This window comes from Chrysochloris asiatica, unplaced genomic scaffold (genome assembly GCF_000296735.1).
Source record: "Chrysochloris asiatica unplaced genomic scaffold, ChrAsi1.0 scaffold00016, whole genome shotgun sequence".
Taxonomy (NCBI): domain Eukaryota; kingdom Metazoa; phylum Chordata; class Mammalia; order Afrosoricida; family Chrysochloridae; genus Chrysochloris; species Chrysochloris asiatica.
Genome location: NW_006408534.1, coordinates 23,848,034 through 23,854,483, shown reverse-complemented (window position 1 = coordinate 23,854,483; position 6,450 = coordinate 23,848,034). Strand labels below are relative to the sequence as shown.

At 42.2% G+C, this 6,450-nt stretch overlaps 1 pseudogene; it reads right to left on the bottom strand.

The window, feature by feature from the left end:
• Window positions 1-473: 473 nt before the first annotated feature.
• LOC102817062 lies at window positions 474-1,038 on the bottom strand (annotated as a pseudogene).
• Between the last annotated feature and the right edge of the window lie 5,412 nt (window positions 1,039-6,450).

The window sequence follows — 6,450 nt, the reverse complement described above, 5'->3', positions numbered from 1 at the left end:
GAAGCTTTTTTTTTAAATTAAAAAAATTTGTATTTACTTTGAAGCATTCAGAATGTCAACAAAACAGCTGCAACTTTTTTGTTTGCAATTATAGGATGGTATTCAGTTAGCAGAACAATTATTGTATAAGCAGCATCAGACAACTGAAAACTAAAATAAAAAAGTTACCATCCATATATATAAACAATTTATGCTTTGCACTAACAAGAACCTGCTTTTTGTTTCAATGCCAATTTACAAGCCCCCTACCTTACCAGATAAAGTTAGTGGCTATGGAAAATACCAGCAGGACAAGGCTAAAGACACATTTGGTAATGTGTTAACCATACAAAAAAAAAAGGGCACTATACAATTTGAAAACAAATTTTACACAGCCTTATATTTCTATTCTTTTTCTCTTAAAGGAATGAGTTGTGTACATGTGAGTTAGATGTTTTATAGACAAGAAAGAAAAAATTTGCAGTAGAACCAACTTACTCATCATCATCTGTGTCTTTACCCTTTACCTCTTTGTCTTTCTCCTCTTCTTTCTTTTTCTTACTTTTCTCAGGCTTGACCCCTTTGGGGCTGCAATGGACTTTCCTGTAGCCTGGTAGGCAGCAATATGTTTTTCGTATTCCTCCTTCGACGTAGCAGCCTTCTTCTAGTAAAGTATTATTCCACACCTCTCACAGTTTCTTTGCAACATCACTAAAGGATAGGCCAGGATGCTCACCTTTGATTTTAGGGTGATTCTCAGAACAAAACAAGAAGAAGGTCAAAGGAGGCCTCTTGGGTGTATTGGGATCCTTAAACTTCTTTTTTGTCTCCCCTTTAGGCAGGATATAGGTTTGCATTTCTCTTCCATAATGGGACTTGTCCACCTTTGCCATGTCTTCAAATTTTCCTTTCTCTTTAGCAGACATGGCCTTCCATTGCTCTGAGTACTTCCTGGAAAATTCTGAGTTACTTCTTCTTGTGCTCCTCCCGGTAGGTTTCCACAAAAGATGCATAGGATGCCATTTTGCTTCTTGGCTTCTTAGGATCTCCTTTGCCCATGTTTAGTTTAGTTTTTCATCCACGTGGTACAGAATCTGCCCAGCGCCATCCGGCTCTGCCTGGCTCAGTGTTATCTCTATAAAGCTCCATGTACTCCAGTGTCTGTGAGAATGGGAGCCAGACACAGCCTCCTCACTCTCTCTGCTCTGTAACATTCTGAAGACACTTTTAAACGTTGTATGGGAATATGATATACATTTGAAATCTGGATGAAGTGGAAAAGTTTCTAGACAAATACAAATGATCCAAACTGACTTGAAAAGAACCAGAACAACATGAGACAATTACTAATCATAGAAGAAATGGAGGTAATAATCATAAAGTCCTCAGGACAACAGGCCTAGGAGGTACTTTGAGAACAGAAGGAAACCCCATGGAGAGGAGAAGCTGGATTGGGTCCGAGAGCTTGCTAGTGTACTTGATAACTTTTTCTAGGTCATTCTACTGTTCTGATATCATATGAACTTGGGGGCTTAGTTCTTAGATTCTGCTCCTGAGCTTTCTTGCTCCCTCTTTAAACTTAGGAGCTTTGAGCTTCAGGTCTCAGGGATCCACCTCAAGCTCAGGCCAAAGGCACTTGTGCCAAGGAAAAAGTACTTCAGAAACAATCAGTGGCATTAGCAAAAGCACATTGTCATTTCCGGGTGTGGAGCTGTGGGTTAATCTACCAGACTGCAAAGTCATTTGAACTGCAAGGTTGGCAGTTCAAGCTCACCAGCTGCTCCATGGAAACCTATACACAGTTGCTATGGTTTGGAATCGACTCAACAGCACTTAACAACAACAATTGTCATTTCTATCATCCATCTGTCAGTTTGTTGTACTGTAGCAACTTGTATGTTTCTAAGTCCACCCACAGTGGACAGGTTTCAGCAGAATTTATAAACTAAGACATCAGGAAGAAAGGCCTGGCAATGTAACCAATGAAAATTTTATGAATCAAAAAGAATACTGTTTAGAAATCAAAAGAGACCTACAAAAATGAAAGAATGTACCATGCTCATGGATAGGAATACGTAACATTGTGAAAATGTCAATACTGCCCAATGAAATTTACACATGTAATGCAGTCCCAATCCAGATTCCAATGACATTCTTCAAAGAGATGGAAAAAACAATTACAAACTTTATATGGAAAGGAAAGAGACCCAGGATAAGCAAAGCACTACTTAAGAAGAATAAGGTTGGAAACCTCTCACTCCCCGACTTCGAAATTTATTACAGGGCTACAGTGGCCAAAACAGCTTGGTACTGGTACAATGAAACATAAATTGATCAATGGAACAGAATTGAGAATACAGAAATTAACCCATCCACATACAGCCAATTGATTTTCAACAAAATACCTAAATACATCACATGGGGAGGGGCTAGTCTTTTCAACAGATGGTGCTGGCAGAACTGGAAAGTGATATGCAAAAGATATTTGCAAAACCTTTACCTTATGCCTTATACAAAAACCAACTCAGCATGGATTAGAGACTAAATGTGAATCCCAGAATTATGAAGCCCATCAATGAAAAATTAGGGACAAATGTGAGGGCTCTAATTCAGGGCATACACAGACTACCATTTCAAAACTACACAAACAAAAGTAGACAGAATAGATGATTGGGACATACTAAAAATTAAAAAAGTTATGTGCATCAAAACACTTCACCAAAACAGTATAAAGGGAACCCACTAAATGGGAAAAAAATCTTTTGCAATGACACATCAGATAAAGGATTTATTTCTAAAATATATAGGAAACTATAACACCTCTACAAGAAAAAGACAAATAACCCAATTAAAAAATGGGCACAGGACATGAACAGACACTTCACCAAGGAGGAGATTCCAGCAGCCAACAAACATATGAAGAAGTGCTCACGATCACTAGCCATTAGAGAGATGCAAATCAAAACAACAATGAGATATCATCTTACACCAGAAATAACAGCAAAGATCAAAAAGTAGACGACAATAAATGCTGGTGAAGATGTGGAGAGACTGGGATGCTCCTGCATTGCTGGGGGCATTGCAAAATGGTCGAACCTCTCTGGAAAGCAATATGACGCTTCCTCAGAAGGTAAGAAATAGAAATACCTTATGACCCAGCAATTCTTCTACTTGGTATTTACCCACAATCCATAACACGAGTAGATATATGCACACCTATGTTCATAGCAGCACTATTCACAATAGCAAAAAGACAGAGACAGCCAAAGTGCCCATCAACTGAAGAATGGATAAACAAACTGTGGTACATACACACAATGGAATATTATGCTACCTAGAAGGATAACAAGGAAGCTACAAGCCACCGCATAACATAGATGAACCTTGAGGACATTATGTTAAGTAAAATTAGGAGAATACTGCAATACTCAAAAGGAGAATACTGCATAAAAGAAGAAATACTGCATAGGACCACTATTTTGAAAGACTAAGGAAAAGAACCCATACGAAAGTGTGTGTATGTGTGTGTGGGGGGGAGGAATTCTTTGCTGGTTACCAGGATGTTGGGGGTGGGGTGAGGGGAAGGAGGGGAAGGTGAAGCACAGGGTATGGAATACACATAGGATAGTTTGGGTGCTGGGGATGGGGGCGATACACAAGAAAGGGGAGAGGATTGGAAGAACAAGGCGGATGGGAGAACGATTAGGCAGGTTTGCATGAGCTAAGTGGGACAGAGGTAAATAATGATGTATGCACAACCTAGGAACAACGGGCTCTGGGATACAGGGATTGAGGCATGGTTGGAAAGGGAAAAATAGGGGGAGAGAAAGGAATAGCCAGAAATATCACCATAGAAAGCTTGTAAGTCTGTCTTCTGCCTAGAACTGATTAGAATATCTAAAATGGGGCTACAACGTGCCCAGTGAAGAAAGCTTCCTGCGGAGCCTCTGTATTACATAAGACCATAGGGGGAATCCTGAATCCCATCTAGAATCTTCTGAGGTGGGAAATTTCACCTGGAAAGGACAAGAAAACCAGCCTGGAGCAGCTAGAAAAACAGAAAATACTTCTTGAAAGAAAGACCGGAAGAAAAAATACAAAATAATAATGGCAGTCTGACTGACTACTACAAGAATAAGCAAGTTGCTCACCCTGGAGACATCAAGGCAAGTGGTTGGGTCCCCTCAGGGCAAACCCCCTTCCAAGACTATGACTCAATGGGAATACACCAGCAGACATGTGCTCTGACTGATAAGGGCAAGTGAGGGAAAAACAGCAATGAAGCAGTAAGCTAAGCCCTACCACGTTCAGTGGACTCGTGTGAACCCGGGTGGAGACCTGGTTGGCCAGCAGTGTGACAAGACCTAGAGGACTCTTGGGCCCAGAGTCAGTGACATAGCCACAGAGAACTAGAGTGGAGAATGAAGCATCCAGCTGATAATAAGAGAGGGCATATGCACAAGAACACCCACACTTGCAGATAATAGCCATTTGACTTGGCTTCAATGACTGGATGACCAGAGCTCAACTAGAAGAAGAGGAAAAAAAGCATAGTATGATACAATTTGATGAACTTGACCTACACATATGGATGCAGTAGCTCAAAAGAGGGAATGCATCTTTACAACAAGGATCATTCCCACCCCTCCATAAACAGAGTAGACAGGACATTGTCTACACGTGGTGGGGGGGGGGGGGGCGTGGCTACAAAGACAAGAAGTGACTGGCTTACAAGGTTTCAAGAGGGAGCCTAGATCCAAGGGCATGGAGGAAGGTAGAATCTCCATTGTAGTATACAATCTATCTGGGCAGGGCTGATAAAAGGAGATGGGATGGCACTCATGTGGCACAATAGTGAATAATTGTTATCAGGCCTGACTGTGAGGGTTGGAAATGTAATGGTGGACGTTTTGTAGCAAGGAGTGGGGAGGTTAACTTTGCAGTCCAGGAGCGAAGTCCCTGGAACCATCAAGGGAGAAGAGCTGAATGCGGGACCCTACCCAGAGAAACAATGACACCAGAGATGGAGGCAGAGACGATGATGTGGAGAGAGGGAATGGCCGGGGACGCTAGACCCAGAGAGGGAGAGGGGCTGTGTGCTGACACATGGAAGGGATTGATGATGCATGGAGGGGATTGTAACCATGGTAATGAAACGATATACAATAGGATGAATGTAAAGGTAATGTTCTCCCATGTAAACATATAATTCACAATAAAACATTAAAAAAAAAAAGAAGAATACTGTCGATATCATGCTGAAATGAGCCTCTAGGTTGGAAGGCATTCAAAGTGCACAGTGGCTGCAACAAAGGAGTATACAATGATTGTGAAGATGGTGTGGTATGGGACAACATTTAATTCTGTTGTCCATGAGTTACATTATATCAGCTCTTTTGTCCATGAGTTGAAGCTAACTTGGGGGAACTAACAGCAACACCACTTCTCATTATAGGCAATAATAGTGCCCTCGGCTTAAATTAGAACAAATAAGGTGGCATGTAGAAAGCCCTTAGCATATAGCCATGTAGTAAGTACCACTCTTATGTGACCATGGGACAAAGCAAACCCAAACCAAACTAAAACAAAACCATTCCCCTCTCCACCTAATGCTAACAGCAGGATGAGCATTGTACTGGGAGGCAGAGAGGCTGGGCAGTCCTCACACCAGTGCCCTCACCTGTCTGCTCTACCAAACCCTCTTGACAGTCTGGGCCTTTGAACCATGCAACAGCACTTTCTTTATCCTAGTTAAGTACTGGGTATTTTCCAAACCAAAGGAAGAATAGTGGATTCCTTTAAATCTTGCACCAGGGAGTCTAGGTGGATCAGTGGGGTCTCCTCCCAGGAAGGCTTATTCTCCTTTGGACCTGTATAGCTCAAAACCCTAGAGTTTGACAACAACTTTGGGGAGCACAATAGGTGTGCTTGTCTGATCCTGGGGCTCCCCTCAGCTTCATTCCAGGAGGAAAAAGGAGAGATGACTGGATGCACGGCTCCATTGATTTGCTCAGCTGTAGCTTGTCTGTCTCTGAAGAGGCACTGAGCCCCTTTGCAATAAATCCTCTCCAGCTGCCTGGCCAGGGCAACACAGGGCAATTACAGGAAAATTAAAAGGAGAGATGGAAATCACAGAGAGGAAAACAAACATTTCCAGGAACCAAGGCCAGCACTGGCTTCCTAGCTGACTGAAGATTTCAACACCTCATCTCCCTAGAGGACCCTGGGGCAGGTGCCCCCTTCATAGGGTACCTCCAGCTCCTCTCGTGCATTTTACCATCTGCTTGTACTGGAAGCCCCAATCACCATCAGCCAAATAGTACGATGAGCCACATGGGGCCTAGGGTATCCTGGAGGCTATGGGTTGGGGTATTGTTCTAAAACAGCAAGCTTGATTTGGATTAAGGGGTATCTCCCAATGGTTCCTTTCTAGCAGCTTTATTGAGATATAATTGACATACGATAAAATTT